This window comes from Agelaius phoeniceus, chromosome 8 (genome assembly GCF_051311805.1).
Source record: "Agelaius phoeniceus isolate bAgePho1 chromosome 8, bAgePho1.hap1, whole genome shotgun sequence".
NCBI lineage: Eukaryota > Metazoa > Chordata > Aves > Passeriformes > Icteridae > Agelaius > Agelaius phoeniceus.
In genome coordinates this window covers 34,195,014-34,212,878 of record NC_135272.1, presented here as the reverse complement: position 1 = coordinate 34,212,878, position 17,865 = coordinate 34,195,014, and the positions used below count along the sequence as shown (strand labels likewise).

Sequence of the window (17,865 nt, the reverse complement as noted above, 5' to 3'; positions counted from 1 at the left end):
TCAGAACCCATCAGGAACAGCCTCTGCTGACCAGAATGATGGGAGAGCTGTGTTTGGTGCATGACTAATAGCAAGGTGTTGCATATTTTTCATTATTAGCTCTGAATCCATACAATTAGTGGTAGAAAAGAAAATAATATTTATTTGTCTGTGAAGTCTAATGATAAAATAATAGCCAAGGAGAGTATTGATCCCTCCTTTGACCACTCTCTCCAGTGGAAGGTGTCCCTGCCTGTGGCAGGGGGGCTGGAATTGAATTTTTGAGGTTCCTTCCAACCTAAACCATTCTGTGATTCTATGATAAAATAGGAATTTTCATTTTTCCACCAGTTTGCACGTACCGGAGTTGGCAGTACATCTCTTGTATGAACATTAACTCCACCATCCTGCTCTCTTCCCTTCCTTCCACCAAAACTCACCTCTCTTTTTCCCTTCCCGTGGGTGATGAGGAATGTGTGTGCTCAATGGATAGAAAGGACAAGGTGCCTTCTAGTGACACCAGGAAGAAAACGATCCGGGGAGTTACAGACCACTAAGCCTTTCATTTGTACCTCGTAAACTGGTTCAAATGATAAGAAAAAAAAAAAAAAAGAAAACATTTGGGAGGCGCTGATAAGATCAGGCTTATCCAGTAGAAAGGTAGTGTAGGATATGGCTGGAAGTGATAGGGAAAGCCTAGGCTTGATGACCCAGCAGGTCACTTACAGTCTTTCTCTCTTAATCTCTTGGAAGTCTTTGAAGTTGTCAATACGAAAGGAAGAGAGAGGAACTGGCTTATCTCATTTATTTACGATGCTGAAAGGTCTTTGCAAGGCCCCTTGTAGAAAACAGTCAGAAAGACAAGGTGGGTGGGTAAAAGGGAAAAGTAGAGTCAGGAATCAAATCCTGAAGTGAAGATTAGGAATAACTGGGGAATTTTCACCATCACAGAGGGTTAAACCAGGGGTTCCTTCTGTGTTCCTAAGTCCTGTAGGTCTCTGGTTTGAGATGGAGAAGAGAGGGAAGGATAGCCAGGTCTGGGGTAGCAAAAAGCCTCTGAGGTCAGTCAGGTCCAGAGAAGGCAGTGAGGGAGGACAGAACACCCTAAACAGTAAATACATGACATAACCTCCAAAAACGGTGCTGTGTTAATGAGCGGCTTTTGCCCACCCTGTGCTTTCAGTCTGAGTTTGATGTGGTCAAAGCAGAAGCCAAAGTCTTTGGTTCTGCAGCCCATGTAGGAAGAGATCTTGGTGGGGCTGCCAATGGGGAGGAGATGCTTTTTCCCTGCTCCCCTCCCCAGCAGGGTCTGCTGTGCAGCACCAGCTGGGCTTTCTCAGGAGCACAGAAGGGTTAGACAAACACAAATACAGTGTTGTCTAAAAGGCCAGCAATGGTACTCAGCATCAGAGCAGTCTCATTATTGAAGGAGCCCAAATTAAGAGGCTTCACGTAGCATTACTGGGATTTAAGTTAATTTTGTTTCCCTCCATTTAAACTCTGCTTTTGTTTCTTTTCAACAGCCGTGTCTGTCTCTCTGTCCTAAACAGATTTTGAGTAAGGGTTAAGCAAACATAATTTATTTGCATTCCCTGCTGCTCTGTCACAGCTGAGTGTGTTCCCTGCACCACTGATTTAAAAGACAGCCCCACCTCTTAACTGATGGAGCCTCCTGCCTCCCTTCCATTCCTTCCCATCCCTCTGCCTTTCCCCACCATTTTTAAGGGAGAAGAACCACTGGATGTCCCTTTGAATTCCAGGGGCTGAAGTCCTGGATGCTGCTAATGAGCAGCGAGAGCCTTTTAAGGAACTGAAACATTGCATTGTTATGATTTGGGAAACAAAAGCTGAATTAGAACTGTAACACTTAACTATGGCATCCCACTTTATTTTCCTCTAATGCAGGCTAAGCTGCCTTACAGCAATCTTTTAAATGTAATGATTGAGACTATTATAGGAAATACTATACAAAGCAACATTTTTTTTTGCAGCCTAAATAATAAGTAGGGCAAGGTTTTAAATGAGGCTAGAGTAATGAATGCTGTACAATAATTTTGATGATAAATTTCCCCGGAGGATAAAGTGGAAGAACAGAAGCAGGCTGTATTTAATCATGCAAAGTTAAAGGAATGCAGACCAACAAATATTTATAGAAATGTACGGATTCTCTAACCTTTTCTGAGATATTCTTGCCCCTTTTCACCTGAGAGACTTCGAAGAAGTTCAGGTCTTTCAGCACTTAATAATTAGGAGGAGGAATTGATCACATAGGGTCAAGTGTTTCTTTGATGTAAGAGCACAGAAATTCCTGCTTCCTCGCAGGCTGGAGGACTCAAACAATGAGACATTTGTTTTTCACAGCTCTTTCATTCATCACAGTGTCTGAAAAGCTTGCTTTGAGCAGATACACAGCATGGGATGACACATTCTGCAGCTGCTCTTCACCCACTGCTGACCCAAGGAGCTGTGTCCCACCAGAGCAGGGCACTGTGCAGAGATCCCCTTCCTAAGGCAGCAGAGGTGCCTTTGAGCAAGCACAGTGAGGAGAGCTCAGAACTGCATTGCAGAGGTGACACCTGGGCCTCCATGTGCTCAGCAAGCTCCAAATCTCTGCCCCATCACCAGGCACAGGTCCACAAAGGCCACCCATCCTCCTCAAAGGTGCTGCTCCTCAGCTCTGGCTTCTTCTGTTGGTCTTGAGGACAAAAGATTGGCTTCAAAAGCTAAGGGACAGTAAAAACGTCACTAAAGACACCTGGCTTGGCACGTTCCTGGTCGTTCAGAATGGAGGCACTTGAGGAAGGGTTAGACAGTCACTCTGTAAAGTTAGATCATCACTCCATAAGGTTGGGTTGCTTTGTGTTTTGTTTTTGGTTTTTTTTTTTTTTTTTTTTTTTTTTTTTGTTGTTGTTGTTGTTTTTTTTTTTATAACTATTAAAATAGGGTGTTTCAGTGGAACTTGAGCTCAACCTCCAACAGCATCCACTCAGCAGAGGCAAAAACCTGCGGGTTTCTGTTCAGCTGATCAATACTTACAGCGTATATTGATTTCCAATTTAGGTGTTAACTTTTTAGCTCTTAGAAGTGCTCTTGATATCAATTTTCACCTTGCCTGGTGTTCATTACATGCTGAACGTTATGGCAGTGAGTGAGCTCGGATCCCATCTGGAGGGACGATTAATTCCAGCCACTTCAGGACTGCAGCCTGCAAAGATTTACTCGCCCTGCACAAGCATCGCGGCAGCACGAAAAATCTGTGTTTAAAGCAGTGACCTGAGAAATGCTTTCACTCCAGCCTGGCGCTTTCTCCTCCACTTTCTCAGCCTGTGTAGTCATCTCTGAAATCATAGAATAAGCTAATAAATAGTGCTGTTTATTATGTTCGTGTTGTTTCGGCGCAATAACTCACAGCCAAAGAGCCCGGGGTGGCGGGCTCAGGTTGCTGGGTGGCTGGGTTTTGTTTAAGCAATAAGACACACATGATAAGCAGCGTGTCCCTGGGTGATTGTGCCTCCAGTAGTGTTAGGAGGCACAAGGTCAAAAGGCTCAGTGACTTTAACTACCTGAGAAGTGCCGCGTAATCCCCGGCAAATGGGCTGTCTGCAATGTCTTATTGCTGTATCAGAGAGGGAATTATTTCTTTTTAAAGGCAGCCACATGAATTCCCTCTGTAATTGGCACAGGGCTGACATCACTGGCTGCCAATCAGAAATCCGCTTTGTCTTGGGCTTTAACACCTTAATTTCAAGTTGGGGTCATCTGAACAAATGGATTTTGTTAAAATGATGTTTTATCCTCTTTGTGCTCCGAGTCCCATCTGCCTGTTTCGCTCTCTGTGTGTGTGCCTGCGTTGAGAATTGCTCTGCAGCGGCTTTTGTGTCATCATCAGGCACAAAACAGTGACTGCGAAGTCCTTGCGGAGTCGGTGACATGGGAGTCCTGGCTTGGCTGGAGGTGCCTGGGACATTATTCAGGCTCAGGAGCTCCAGGGAGCGAGGGGAGGGCAGCCAGCCCGGTGAGCACCTAGGGAGGCAGACTGGGAACTCAATTCTGTAGCCATCAAATCCTTTCAGCTCGTGCTGGCTTTTCCTTTTTATTGGCAAGCATAACACCAAAATAATAAAATCATCCAGATTTACAGTCACTGTTGGTAAAATAAGCACACCTAGGTCAGAGCTTTACCAGCCTGAGCAGATGAGGAGCAGGCTGTTTATTCCATACTGAGGGCACCACAGGTCCCACAGCTGCCCTTTTTGGAAGGGGTGATGAGGGAGCCCAGATGGGAAGATTTCCCCCTTGTTTCTCCCCATTTTTAGCCCCAGCCGAAGCAAAGATAAAAGCGCAGCCCACAGGAATTTCCCTGCAGCTCTTTGAGCTGGTTTCGCTGTCTTCCAGCTGCTCCTTCAGCAGGGGAGAGGAAATCCTGTGGCCCACCCCAGAGAATGCGTTTCCTTTGGGAAAAGGGGAATAGATGCCAGAGGTCATGACTTCTCTGTGTCAGTCTGTCAGTGGGTGGGACAAGGGCATCTCTGGGGGAAACATGTGAAATCCACAGCCGAGGAAATGCTGTGGAAGTTGCTGTTCAGCTGCACTGGAATTTAGGGACAAAGCGAGAGGAATCCTCACCCTGTTAGAGGGCAAAAATTTGACAAATAGTTTTAAAGGCTTAAAATAAATCTATCTTCATAACCTGACTGCTGTGCTTTTTTCCTTAGGTGTCTTATAGAGGTAATGATACTTCTACAGTGAACTCAATTAACCTTCTGCAGCCTCCCGTGTGACAGGGAATCCTAAATCTTCTGTTTTATGAGTGCATGTGCAAAATTTGAAGCTACTCTGAACTTAGCATTAATAAATGCCCTTTTCTAATTGGTGCCCATTTGTTTGTTTTTTTTTTCCAGTGAGAAAGACATGGTGGCTGTGAATGGAATGTAGTGTTCATGGTTGGGAAGAGATTTCCACACAGGAGAGAGGTATTGTCATTATTATTGTTATTATTATTATTAAGTATCTGCTTCTTGTGTGTGGATACCTTTGGAGTTTCCATTGTTCAACGATGTTTTAAGATTATCTTCAGGACTTTATTTTTGGTTCTCTGCATTGTTTTGCATAAATGGACATCCACTGCCAATAAGAATGATTTGATTCTCCTCTGTCTGATACACAGTGCATTTTGAGTGTCCTTTAGAAGCACTGTGAAAAAAAAGGATGGGGTAAAAAACCCGTGTATTTAGGTTGAAAAACCTGTGTATTTAGGTTGAAAAACCTGTGTATTTAGTCTTCCACAGCTCAGTTCCCCTACAAAACTCCCTTCTGCTCTGTGATACATCCTGGTAGGTGCACCCTGCATCAGGACACTCAGTAGTGTTTGCTCCTGAGATCTTTACATGAGCACGTTCTGTGCAGAGCAAAATGCTTCATCTGGGAGGGAGGATGTCAGCAATAAATGAGAAAACAAGAGAAATGGATGATGGCCCATAATGCAAACCCTATAATGTAATCATTGTTGTTTGATAAAAGAGACACTTGGAGCAACTCTCCATGCCCTGCTAGGTATGTCTGGATTTATTATTCAAAAAGACACAATCAAATCTCTTCATTCCGTTGACAAATGGGAGCTATTCAATTCTGTATCTGCCTCTTATTTATAGCATATAGAGGGGTGATTTATATGCTGGCTGCAGATCTTCCAAAACAGTTTTAATTAGCAGCATTGGCTATTAGAATGAGAGTCCTGTAACTTCCCTGTCATACACATCCCCTTAAAACTGAACAGAAATCTTACTCTTTGCCAGGCAACGCTTCTCTTATTTTTTTTGGTGATGCCAGAAAGAAAATGCACATGTGTTTTAGGAGCTCAGAGGTTGAATTGCTGCTGAGGAGCAGGCAGGGGAGGGTGAGGAAGAAATTTTCATTGCTGAGCCTTGGGAGGACAGGGCAGTCCTTGGAGCGTTGGCACCATCAGTGGCTTGGGGTTTGAGGACACAGTGAGCACCATGCACACCAAGGCCAGCTCAGGCTGGCAGCACTGGCATTCTGGGGTTCTGCTGTGCCTTTCTGTGCTTGGAGGAGGATGGATGTGAGCTCTCACCTCGCCGTGTCCTGTGGCTGGAGCGCTGATCCCTCCTCCCGAGGGAGGCACACGCACCGATGTTTTTGCTGGGAGCTCTGTCTGAAGACGTAAGCAAGAATCCCAGCATTGCCCCAGCTGTTCCCTGCTCCACAGAGCTGCTCTGGCTCGTGGGCTAATTGGTACCCCTGAGGTTCAGAGCAGAGGCAGGCACAGCACGGGGGGCAGCCCGGCAAAGACGCCGGTTTGAGTCTCTATTATTTTCACGCATCTGATAGGAATGTGATCCCTTTGAGACCTCAGCCTATCTGTCAAACCTGAGATCAGCCAACAGGTTCAAAAGTTATTTGGGGAAGCAATGAGTGACAGAACAATTGCACAGCTCTTGTTTTATTCCTGAGAAACCAGGCTAGAAAAGCGCAGGAAACATAGAGTATTTTTTGTGCTTTATGCGGTGTGTGTAGCATGCAGAATGCTCTGTTGTTATGCTTCCACTGATCTTTTTTTGACATAAGCAATGCAGTCATTCTGTCTTTGCATCAAATAAGTCTTTGTACTGCTTGTCACCAGCTCACAGTGTCTCTGTCTGTGAGTAAACTCGGTGTTTGCTACGTCCCCCTGTCACAACTGTGCTGCTGCCTGCAGCTGGGTGCTTCTGCTCCAGCTCTGGGTGCTTTACAGTGATGCTCTGTTGGTGACATTTACTCTGGAGAGTAAGAAAACCTTAGGATATCTGAAGTTTGAGGTTGAAAATAACATGAAAAGAGAGGACATGAGCACTGGACCTGGTCACAGAGGTTCGGTGTCTTTGCCTCCTCCCTTGGAGGAAGACAAGGAAAGAAGGCACAACTGAGAGAGAAGGTTGGATGAAGTTCACCACTGCTCTGCCAACACTGTATGTCTGTGGTGCTTGGAGACTGATGGGAAAATGAGGAATTAGGAAATGAGGACATAGAAAAAAAAAATCTTCCTACAAGCAAGCCTGAAATTAATGTGGTCAGAAAGAAGGAATGGAAATGGTTCCTGCAGTTTGCAATGGGGAGAGGATGGGCTCTGCAGCAAGGCATCCACAGGTAATTCACAAATCTGGGAAAAAAACTCACAGCTCTTGGGCTGAATACAAGTCAGACTTTTTTTTTTTTTAATCTACAGAAATTGTGTATAGGTATTTTATTTCATTTTCTGGGCATATTGATAAAGTACACTGGTTAAGGAAGCTTTCAAATTATTAACATCTTCAGCCTTGTCTTTGAGCCAAGTGAGCAGTATTTGGTGAGCTGTCTCTGGGCATTACACTAAGTGCTTTTCTACTGCAATTCTAATAGAGTGTAGGGCTGAATTTGATAGTGTTACCTATTAGTGATTAGAGAGTGAAGGGCTTTCAGTGTGTCTGTACTGCACAGTTTGCTTTGATTGATAAATTGGGCATTATGCATTTCATAATTTTTTAATTCTGCCTTGAAGTAATGAGATTCCCTCTTCAAATTCCTCTTTTCACTAACATTTTGAAAACATTTTGGAGGTATGAATGGGGAAGGAAAAGAGGAGAGAAGAGTTTTAGTCATAAACACTTAAACTGTGCATTAGTCAGTGGCACAGGCTGAACTCTGCTGGAGAAAGGTACTTCTAAATTACCCAAATATTAACACTGTAATTACTGAGCATGGATAACAGTTATGAATTTTTTATGGATCAGTCAGGGTAGCAAAGTCATGGCTGCTTTATAGAGAAAGGTATGATGGGAACGTGCAGGAAGATGATTGAGGATTCCCTCTTCACATTTTCATAGGGAAAGTGCAACCCCAAAGTACTCAGGGGATATCCCAGTACCCAGTGACTCCAGCAGGAGTCACTGTTTGGATATATATTTATTTCTCTGAATCTGGGGCTGTTCTGGCAAGAGCTCCTGCCCTATTCCTCTCCAGCTTCTCCTCTATCAGTTTTCCAGTTTGTTCCTCCCCAGCTTCTTGCCTTTTCTTCTGCCACATCTATTTTCTCCAGACAAACCCTGTTCTGTTTTACTTCGTTTTTTGGTTTTTTGGTTTTTTTTAGAGAAGGGCTGTAATATATTTGAAGTGTCTGCCATTAACTTTTGAGATTCAGTGACCTTTGTTAATCAGGAAGGAAGTTTTTTTGAGGTCTACAGGAAGAATTAATCATATGTAAACTGTTTGCTTTAAAAAGTCTCTTACCAAATGTGGGATTTCCCAGGTAGCTTTCAAAAGGTCAGAGGCTGGAGGCAGCAGCTGGAGAGCACTGCAGGAGGACAAACCCTCTCTGAGCAGGTTCAGAATTAGGGAGAGACCTGTGGTAACACATGGCACTGGGGAGAACCCATTGTGTTTGAGAGGCTGGACCCAGGCCAGAAATTTGGAGTACCTAAGGAAGCAATACACAGAGTGGCACTGTGCTGTAGCACCATGCTGACATTTGCCTGCAATATTCTCCTATTTCAAAAGCAAGTTTTTGTGCTTTCAACAAAATGTTCCTTGACCCTGCAAGACTGGAAACAATTTTTGGGTGAAAGAAACCATGAGAATTTTGGATAAATTTCCAGTCAGCTGCTGGTACAGTTGCTTCTCCCAGTATGCAGGGAGTTGGAGGCTCTAAAGGAGAAGTTTGCCTCGTGGACCCAGTTTCTGCCAACTCTTGGTGTGGCAGTTCAAGGGGCTTTTTGTCCTGGATAAACACATTTGAAAAAGATCAGCTTGAGGGATTTCACAGTGTAACAACCTCCTTTCTCCTCCAGCCTCTGCAGCAGCGATTGTGGGTCCTTCTAAGTCTGGGTTAGAAAGGAGTTGATGGAGAAAAGTGCAGCTGTCAAAAGAGAGGGACAGTCAGTGTCATCAATGCCCTAAAGGCTGCAGGGTCTTGGTGTGCAGGGTCCTTGCAAAGGAAAATATTTCTCTGAATTTTAGAGAGCTCTGCCAAATCCTTTAATGTGGTTTTAATGTGTTTTGCTGTACTTAGTAGTGGTTTTTACCTGCTGTGTCTCAGTGAAGCTGATTTTGGAAGATGTCTAAAAATTAGGTACTGTGCAGCGAGGGTTTGGTTTCCTACAGGCAGCTCTGTTGTTCACCCCCCTCAGCTCCTGCAGATGATGCAGTGGAGCTTGTTCTGAACTTGCTTTCAAGGTTTTACCAAGTCTTGGTGAATAATTGCATTTGTTGTTAGAGGGAAGTCCATCTGGAGGGCTGCACTCTCTGCAGCTCACCTTGTGACAGAAAGGGGAGCTTGCTGGGCTTCTTTGCCCATACAGGGGAAGCACACAGGTGAAGGGAGGGAGATGCCACCCCCCAGCCACTCATTTGCAGTGTGTGCAGTTCCCCATGTTCCCCAGGGACGGATTCAGGGCCTGATCCCAGCCACTCTTCAGAGGGAGCTCACTGCAGGATGGCTCAGATCCCAGGGGCTTCTCCAGCTCATCCTGCAGCAGTAAGGTGTGGGCATTGCTCTTCTTCCAGTGATTAAAGGACAGAGCTTCCTCTTCAAAGAGTTCATTCCCCAAAACCATTAATGGAAAAGTTATGTGCTAGAAATATTTCCACCCAATCCAGAACACACAGAATGTCTGGATATGAATGATTTAAAGACTATGGGAAAGCATAAAGATGTTAAGGTGAATTTACTACTTTGTTCAGCACATAGATTGTGTGAGGGGTCTGCAGTATGAATTAAAGAAAGGTTCCAGCCATGAGATATTACAGTTTAATTCAGACATTAGTACAGCCAGGGAGAAGACAGTAATGTATTGCACATCTAAATAGGATTTCCATACTGGATTGCACCTGTGATCTATATGGACAGTGCTGCCTCTGTCAGGAGGAATAATGTGATGGGGATAATAGGCAGCTGTGGAGGATTTACCTGGAGCAAGCTCTGCTGCTAATAGCTGGCTCATATCCCAACCTAACGGTGAGAGTTCATGGTTACCATGTCCTGTTGGATGTGAGGGAGGATGTTCTCCTGACCTTCAGCAGCCTCCAGGCATTAATGAATCACTCACATCTGCCCCTTGTTCATGTCAACCAGCAGCACCTTCTGTGGGACAATGTGTTTAAAAGCATTTTTTTAAAGGCAATTTGAAATATGGTGTTGTCAGTCATCTGCTGCCACACTTTAGTACTGAGGAGGTGGGGCATTACAGAGCCCACATTATCTTCATTAAATTACTCACTAATTAAATTACTCAATAGTGAGTAATTTAATGAAGATAATGACCAATGCCCCACCACTTTTTATTCGATGCCCCACCACTTTTTATTCATCCCTTCTCCAATTGACAATGGTACTAGTTTTCCTTGCCTCTAGAAATATTTGTAGATGGTACCTAGGCTTTTTAACTTGAGGTCAGGTGTGCCAGTTTCAGTCAAAGCTGGATAAACTTATAAAGGGTAATTTCTTGTTCTGGTTTCTCTAGATCTTTGCTTTTGACCACTTCTGACCTGTGACTTTCCTGGAGCTTTTATTTCTCTTAGAAAACCTGGAGGAAATAGAGGTGACCAAGACACAGCGCTGTGCCTGTGCCATGTGTGCGCTACAAGAGTGCTTCAGCCCTCTGGAGGCTTTGTTCCTCCTGATTTTTTAAAATTTTTTCCCCCCCAGTTCAAGCATTTGCAGCAATGGCTCTGAAGTAATCCCAGAGCTCTGTCTCTTCCTGTTTTTAGGCTGAGGAGGCTTTGCAGTGTGTGTAGCAGGGGCTCTGTTGCACATGAGCAGCTCCGCCAGGTGTTTGCTGCTCTCCCTGCAAACGGCGTTGCCGGAGCCATGCCGTGAGAGCAGATGGGCCAGGGAAGCACCTTGCTCTCAGTGGGTCTGGAGAATGAACTCATTATCCAGCCAGTGGCCTGGCACAGCAGCCTCATTTCCCAGTGGCTGCTGTAGAAAACAAACTCTGGAAAGCAGAGCCTGGCGGGGTGGGAGTGTGGCAGTGCCAGCCGCAGCGGTGCTGCTCGGTGGGCAGCTCATTGGGGATGAGGGATAGGGAGGGAACCTGGAAAGGCAGAGAGTTACAAGCAGGCATCAAAAAGCCTCATAAAAATGACAGTAAGTGATGCTTTTGGGAGTTAAAAGATGTCATGTGGAGAGGGGACACATTTCAAGGCTGACTCTGGGATGAAGGTCCCGTTCCTTCCTGAAAGGTGGCTGTGCTCAGGTGGGTTGGACTCTTTCTCCAGGCAGCACTGACAGAAGGAGAGGACACAGTCTCAAGCTGCACCAAGGGAAATATAGGTTGGATATTTGGAAAAAGTGTTTTACAGAAAGAGTGATAAAGTTCTGGAATGGCTGCCCAGGGAGGTGGTGTAGTCACCATCCCTGGGTGTGTTTAACAAAGCCTGGATGTGGCACTGGGTGCCAGGGTTGAGTTGAGGTGTTGGGGCTGGGTTGGACTTGATGATCTTGAAGGTCTCTTCCAACGTGGTCACTCTGAATTCTGTGAATTCCTTAGGTCGTGCCTCCACCAAGTATTCCCTAAAAAGGCCATAAAGTATTAGCAGAACATGTGTAAAGAGCATGATGTTCAAACATAAAAAAGGATCCAAACCTTCAAGGTTATGTTAGACCAGAGAAGTAACTGAACAGCTTTCCATCTTCCTCCTCTTGAATGCCACCTGGGAAACACCTCTGACTGTGCTCACAGGAGTGTGCTCACACCGCTGTGTGCACGAGTCCTCTGAGGCTGCTGCTTTCATTGCTGGTAAAGACTGGAGAAATTTTGGCACTAGTTACTCAGAGGAATATAAAAAATGTCAGAGCTGGCAGCAGTCTTTGAAAGGGAAAGTGCAGAGTGGGAAACTTTTGTTTATTTGCAGCAAAACCAATGAGGAGCGTGGGGGAAATTGTTGTTACCCCAGTAAGTCCTCCTGTGTGAGGAGAAGTGGGAGGGCACGCCAGCTTTCAATTAGGCAGAATTTTCTGTTTTTAAAATGGCTAAAGACAACAAAAATATGTCCCCACAGGCTGCTGCTGGGGTGTTTTGTGTTAAACTGGTGCTGGCACAGCTGGCACGGCGATGGTGCGTAACCTTTGCAGTAGGTGGAGAGCTGGAGGCAGACAGATGTTCCCGTGTCCTTGGCTGGGATTGTGCAGTCCCTGCCCACACAGATGGTCCTTTGGAGCACCCTGGCAGCCTCTCCCTCCCCATGCCCCTTCCCACCTGTTGGCACTTACAGATCCAACAGAAGAGTGGCTGGGATGTGGGGAGAGCAGGACAAAAAGATGCAGCAGCACTTCTGGCTGTGAAACAAGGCAAGCTGTGTGCAGTGCATAGCAAGGGAGCCAACAATGAGGGCTCACCCCAGAGCAGGAGCTTTCTGTCCAGAATCCACTCTGGTAATTCACCAGATTGCAGCATGGATGGAATTACAAGGGATTTTTATTTTTAATGAAAGGGAGCTTCTGTTCTGAGCAAAATTAGGTGATGCTCAATTGGATTTGGTTCTTCTCCTGCGTGCTCAGCTTTATACAGAGAAAAGAAAAAGGGCAGAGAAGAACAAATTGACTCTGGAAATCATCTCCTACAAACTTGGCTTCAGTCCTGCCAGTCTTTCCTATAGGAATGATCCTCCCACCCACACAGAGCAGTTGAAGTGGAGAAGCCCCTTTCCAGAGGCAGAGCCTTGTTAGAGCAGTTTCAGAGGGGTTTTCAGCAGGCTGCACTCGTGCTGCATCCCAGGGACACATCTCCCTCCTGCCTGGGACCAGGCATTTGCCCCCTTCCCCATCTCCCACCCTTTTCCTCACAGCAGGAAGGAGCAGGAGTGCTGCCTGATCACTTCCAGCATCAGCACAGGGTCAGGGTGGCTGCAGTCCTTCATCCAGAGCTGGAAATAAACCCAGAATAAGCTCAGACCTCAGTGTGACTCGTGTCACTCCATTCTGCAGGTGAGAAGAGCGTCCAGAAGTGAAATATAAAGCTGTGAGAACATCACTCAGCACTTCAGGCTTCCCTGCTTCCCTTAATGGTCTGTGGGGAATCTGTCAGGCTGGGCAGTGAGCTGGCACAGGCTGGCCTGGCATTCCTGACCTCACAACCACCTCACTGACTCCCAGCAGTGGGAAAACACAGTCATCATTATTTTTTTCCTAATAAATTGTACCTTGCTGTTATAAAATGGAGCACTGGCTCCAGCTGAATTTGAGCAGGTTTGGTTGGAGGGCAGGAGAGCTGTCCAGCAGGGAGTTTGGCAGCTGCTGCAGCATGTGGCCCATCACAGCTGTTTAAGGAATAGCACTGTATCATGCAAAATATTTTGCAGGCAGGCACTTTGCAAACCCTGGAAAGTGTTTTACAGATTCTTCTGCAGAGGAGGTTGCCAGTCAGTAGCATGGTTTATTTATTTTGTTTGGTTTTCTTGGGTTATTAAACATGTTTTATTTATGGAGTGTGCTTTCTAGAGAACTGTCTGCGTGCATGTTCTTAAATAAAGCATCTGGGGGTGCTGGGCTGTTGTTTGTGTGCTCTGGGTGGGTGCTGTTTGTGTGTGTGTGTGTGGGGCCATGCTGGAGCCCACAGGCAGCTCCATGGGGCCTGCAGGAGCTCTGGAGGTGGGCATGGGAGGGCTCAGTGAGCTGGAGAGAAGCACTGATGTGCAGAGTCTGCGTGTGGCTCCCTGTGAGCCTCACCCCCTGCTCCACCTCAGCTCCTCACTGCTGCAGTCCTCTCCCAGGAAATCAATTTGAGTGCAGAATCCAGAATCACTAACTCCAGCCATAACCCTTTTGAGCTCAAGCATGGAAGTAACCTCATGTCATGAAAAAGTGTGAATTTGTGTGTGTGTGTGAATGTTTGCACCATCTGTTCCCTTTCCTGCAGCTCAGAGTGAGATTTCTGTCCCCTTTGCTCAGCTCACACAGGTACCTGTGGTGCTGGTGTTCTCCACAGCATTGCACAGGTTTTTCCTACTAGAAAACATCAATACATGGGCACAGGTGTACCAGTGCAGTGCAGGGAGAAATTTATTCTGGTAATAAACAGCCTCCTGCCTTTATCTCCTCTTGTCATCCTCTTAATTAAATTGATATTCCTAAGGTGTATTCAATTTAGGAATTTGGTTTTTTCCCTACTGAGAAGCCCAAGTAGAAGGAATTAGGTGCATAATGGAGTGGCCAGCTGGCAGAGCTATACTGAAATACAATTTCTGCATTTATAGGTTGGGTTTTGTCCTAGCAATCTGCAGAGCAGACAGTGGGCAAGGAAACCCTGCTTATAAGAGCAATTTCCCATGATTATTAATGTCCTGGAAGCTGAAATCAAACATTGCTAATCCATCACTCACAGTGCTTTGACACTGAGCCATCACAAGAAAGGAAGTGTCATTTAAGTTGTGCTTTGACTGTAATGGGTTTTGAGAAAACTGAGATTATCATCTAGAACAAAAGTCTCCAGTTGGTGTCACAGAATGAATTTAAAACTCTTCCACTCTCTTTGGCCACGTGGGAACTGCTTGTCTCCACACACCCAGCTGATTTCTCTGGAGCAGGGAATTGTGTAGCTGGGGCTATTGCAGTTTATTAAAATGAGCTGTAGATTTTCTGTGGCAGCTTAATTCACAGTTTTCACATCTTGGCATTTCAAATAATTTTAATCAAATAATTAAATTCAAATTATTTTAATAAATTTAATTAATTAATTTTTAGGTTTACAATTTGTTCCAGAAGTAATGCATTTTGCTGAGATTACACACATTTTCTGCAGTTTTGATTTTACTGCTGTATTCATTTAGCTCAGCAAATTTATAAAACTAATTAAAACAGAAGTACTTTTTTGATTCAAATTGTGAATGAAAAACAAGAATCTAATGTAAAATGACATTTGCAGGGAGATTAAGACCAATTGCAAGTCTGTGGCTGTTTTACAACTCAGTTTTTTAAACTAAAAGCAATTATTTTTATAGCATATTCTTGGAGTGGTTGTATTGTTTTCATGTTTTGGGATGCCAGGGGAGTGGGAGATTAGGATCTGATTCAGCAGTGTGCTGAAACATGTCTGACATTAGCCATGGAGTTGGTCCTCACTGCATTCCTTGGATTTCCTGTTTGCTGAACTGAGATGGAGCCAGACCCCATTTCGGTCAGCAGGGCTGCGCTGCTCCCCAGCTCTTGCTAAGCCTTGTGTCATCCAGGGAGGGAAAATCATCTGCAATTCCCAGGCCATCAGCATCAGAGGCAGCAGCAGGAGGAGTTTTCCTTGTGCTGGGAGCCCCCCCTTCTGATGGGAGAGCAGGGAACCCGTGGGGCTGCTGGAACTCCTTTGGTGGCACAGCACTGCAGGTTCACACACCATTTACCCCCTTCCAGGTGACAAATCTGGAGGGGGCAAAAAGAGATGATCACTTAATAAATTTCTTAAGAAGGCAAATGACTCGTGCATCAATCAAGCTGCTTCATTAAAGGGGGAAGTGGGCTGAACAGGGAGGTGGCAAAGGTTAACCCCACACGTGTGACACCAAGCCCTGGGTCACCTCTCCTGAGTCCTCTCCTTGAGTCGCTCTTGCAGCAGTGCCTGTCACCATCCCCAGCTCCTCTGGCAGCACTGGCATTTCTCATGCCACCTTTCACAGCATCAAAAGCAGTCTGAATGTTAGGAGAAATCCCCAATCCTGCTTTGGACTGAGGTGAATGGATTTGCTCTTTTGTCCTGTGCACATCTCGTGAGTTCCCAGTGCCCCCACGGGTCCTGGTCCTGCTGTTGCCCAGCTCCTGGCACCACACCTGCCTCAGCTGATGTCTGTGCAGTGCTCTGAGCCTGTGCCTCTCTCTGGACTCCTGTCCTACACCATCCCTGTGCCTTTTCCTGCTGCTCCAACACTGATCCTTGCCTGCCATCCTCAGTGGCAGCCATGGCTTCTGCCAAGCTGCCCATGTGAAAGGCGTTTTCAGGACCCACCTCCCACTTCTGGGCACCCCTGGGCCACCCTGCACAGTCCAGGGTGTTTGTCTGACTCTGTTTTGGCTGATTTCACAAACCTCTGTGCAGTGAATACACAGAAAGAGGTTGTGGGGTGCCCTCAGGGTTGGATGAGCCATCCCAGCTGTTGTCACCTTGTTTGTAAATGTGGTGTTGTGCTCTGTGCTTTGGGAGCTTGTTACCAATGATGGGGCTCTCAGCTGCCGTGAGAACAGAAAAAAGCACAGGAAGGTTTTGACCACGCAGACACAAAACTGAATAATTCTTTGGAGCTTTTACAATTGATGAAGATGTGGCAGCAAAGAATTGACACATCCTCCTGACCCCATATGGTTGTTCCCCCTGCAGTTCTCTGCTCACGTGAGCAGCATTCCTCTCTCCTCATTTACTCACACCTTGAGCAGAAACAGGGCAGGCAGGGAAAGGCAGCACCAGCACCAACCCACCATATGCTGTTCCTAATGATTGAGAATGGTGTGTGCACAGTGCTCTCCCAACATATTCCAGGGGCCAGGGGCCTGTGGCACTACAGCTGCTGTGCTTTTATTTCCCCCAGTCCTCTCCCCTTCCCCACCAAATTCTGCAGCCAGGACGTTGAGGATGCTGTTGCTGTGAGACACCTTTGGAAGGCACCTCCTCTGTGAGGGGACAATTGCTGCCACTTACTCCCCTCTGAGCTACACAGCCCAGTGCCAGGGAACATGGCTATGATCAGGGAATTGCATTTTTCCCCCCCTCCAAACCTCCAGCATTCAGTATTTTTGTTCTCATCCCTGTGGCAGAATCCACCACGTTTCCCAGATTTGTGGCTGGTCCCAGTGCTGCTTTGGCACATGGAGAGCAGCAATGGGAAGGGACAGTAGAATCCTGTCATTGCACTATTAGTTCATATTTTTATAAAACATCAGCAATTCAGAGTATAGCTCTTTTAATGTCCCATTCAAGCAGGCAGGAACATTGAAATGTACATTATTTGAAGCTCAGGAGACAGGCACTAGCATTTATAGTGACAGTAGAAATCTTCTTGTGTTCCAAACTCCTCAGGAGAAACATTGATAGCTTTATTCAAAACAATGACACTCAGAATTGCTGAATCATGTTCCCAGAGCATCTGTCCTGGAGGAAAATCAGTGCTGCCATCCCTGTCCTGTTTCCAACTACTTTAAGGTCCCCTCCAAACCAGTTTGGATTCTGTGATTTTTGGGGAGAGAAGTTGTCACTCAATATGTCAGTGAATTTTTAGCATTAGGTTGGCAGGGATGCTTAATAAAAAGCAATAAGGAGAGTTGGCCATTAAATACTTTATTAATGTGACAGACAGTGTTTATTTGTCATATTTTTTGATACAGTGGAGAATTATCTGGCAGTAGTAAAGCCCTGGGTTTAGGTGACCTTGTGGTGAATCTTGGCCATTTTATTTTCCTGAGTGCTATAGGGAGGCTTGTTTCATTTTTATGGAAGAGCTCTGAGGTCCCTGTATGAGCTCCACAAGAAGTAGCAAGATTCTGCTATTACATTAAATATAAGACCTGCTATGTGTTAAAATGAAGTGGAAGCCTGCATTAAACTGGCACAGGGCAGAAATTAACCTCATATTCTGAAAGAGGCACTGATGCCATGCAGAATATAGTCTATTTGGAGATCATTCTGCTGATATTTTTCTCAGCTATATCCTTTTTTTTTTCTGGAGGGGTGGGGAGGAAAACATGCTCTCGGTGGCCGAGTTCATTTTCTCCTGCTGCTGCTTTTTTCATTGAAGTCATCATAATCCTCCATTTGTGACATCAGAGTTACTGGCTAGCCAGATAATTATGATTTCACAAACTGAAGATTATGACCTTCAAATGAGGAAGGCACAGCGGGGAGGACAGATTCCTAAGCAACAGCCATCAGATATTTGTGAAAT

The 17,865-nt window shown here is 45.5% G+C and overlaps 1 protein-coding gene across 11 annotated transcripts in view; it reads left to right on the top strand.

Moving 5' to 3' along the window:
• DAB1 (DAB adaptor protein 1) overlaps positions 1–17,865 on the top strand; it is a 413,920-nt gene that overhangs the window by 197,300 nt on the left and 198,755 nt on the right. For 9 of the 11 annotated variants that reach the window (XR_013183324.1, XM_077182569.1, XM_077182563.1 and 6 more), the window contains exon 2: positions 4,881–4,952. The gene's annotated coding sequence lies outside the window, so the exon portion shown is untranslated. Of the gene's footprint in view, positions 1–4,880; positions 4,953–6,688; positions 7,123–17,865 lie in introns of those variants that run through there. The other 2 variants (XM_054638366.2, XM_077182565.1) reach the window with 1 other exon arrangement.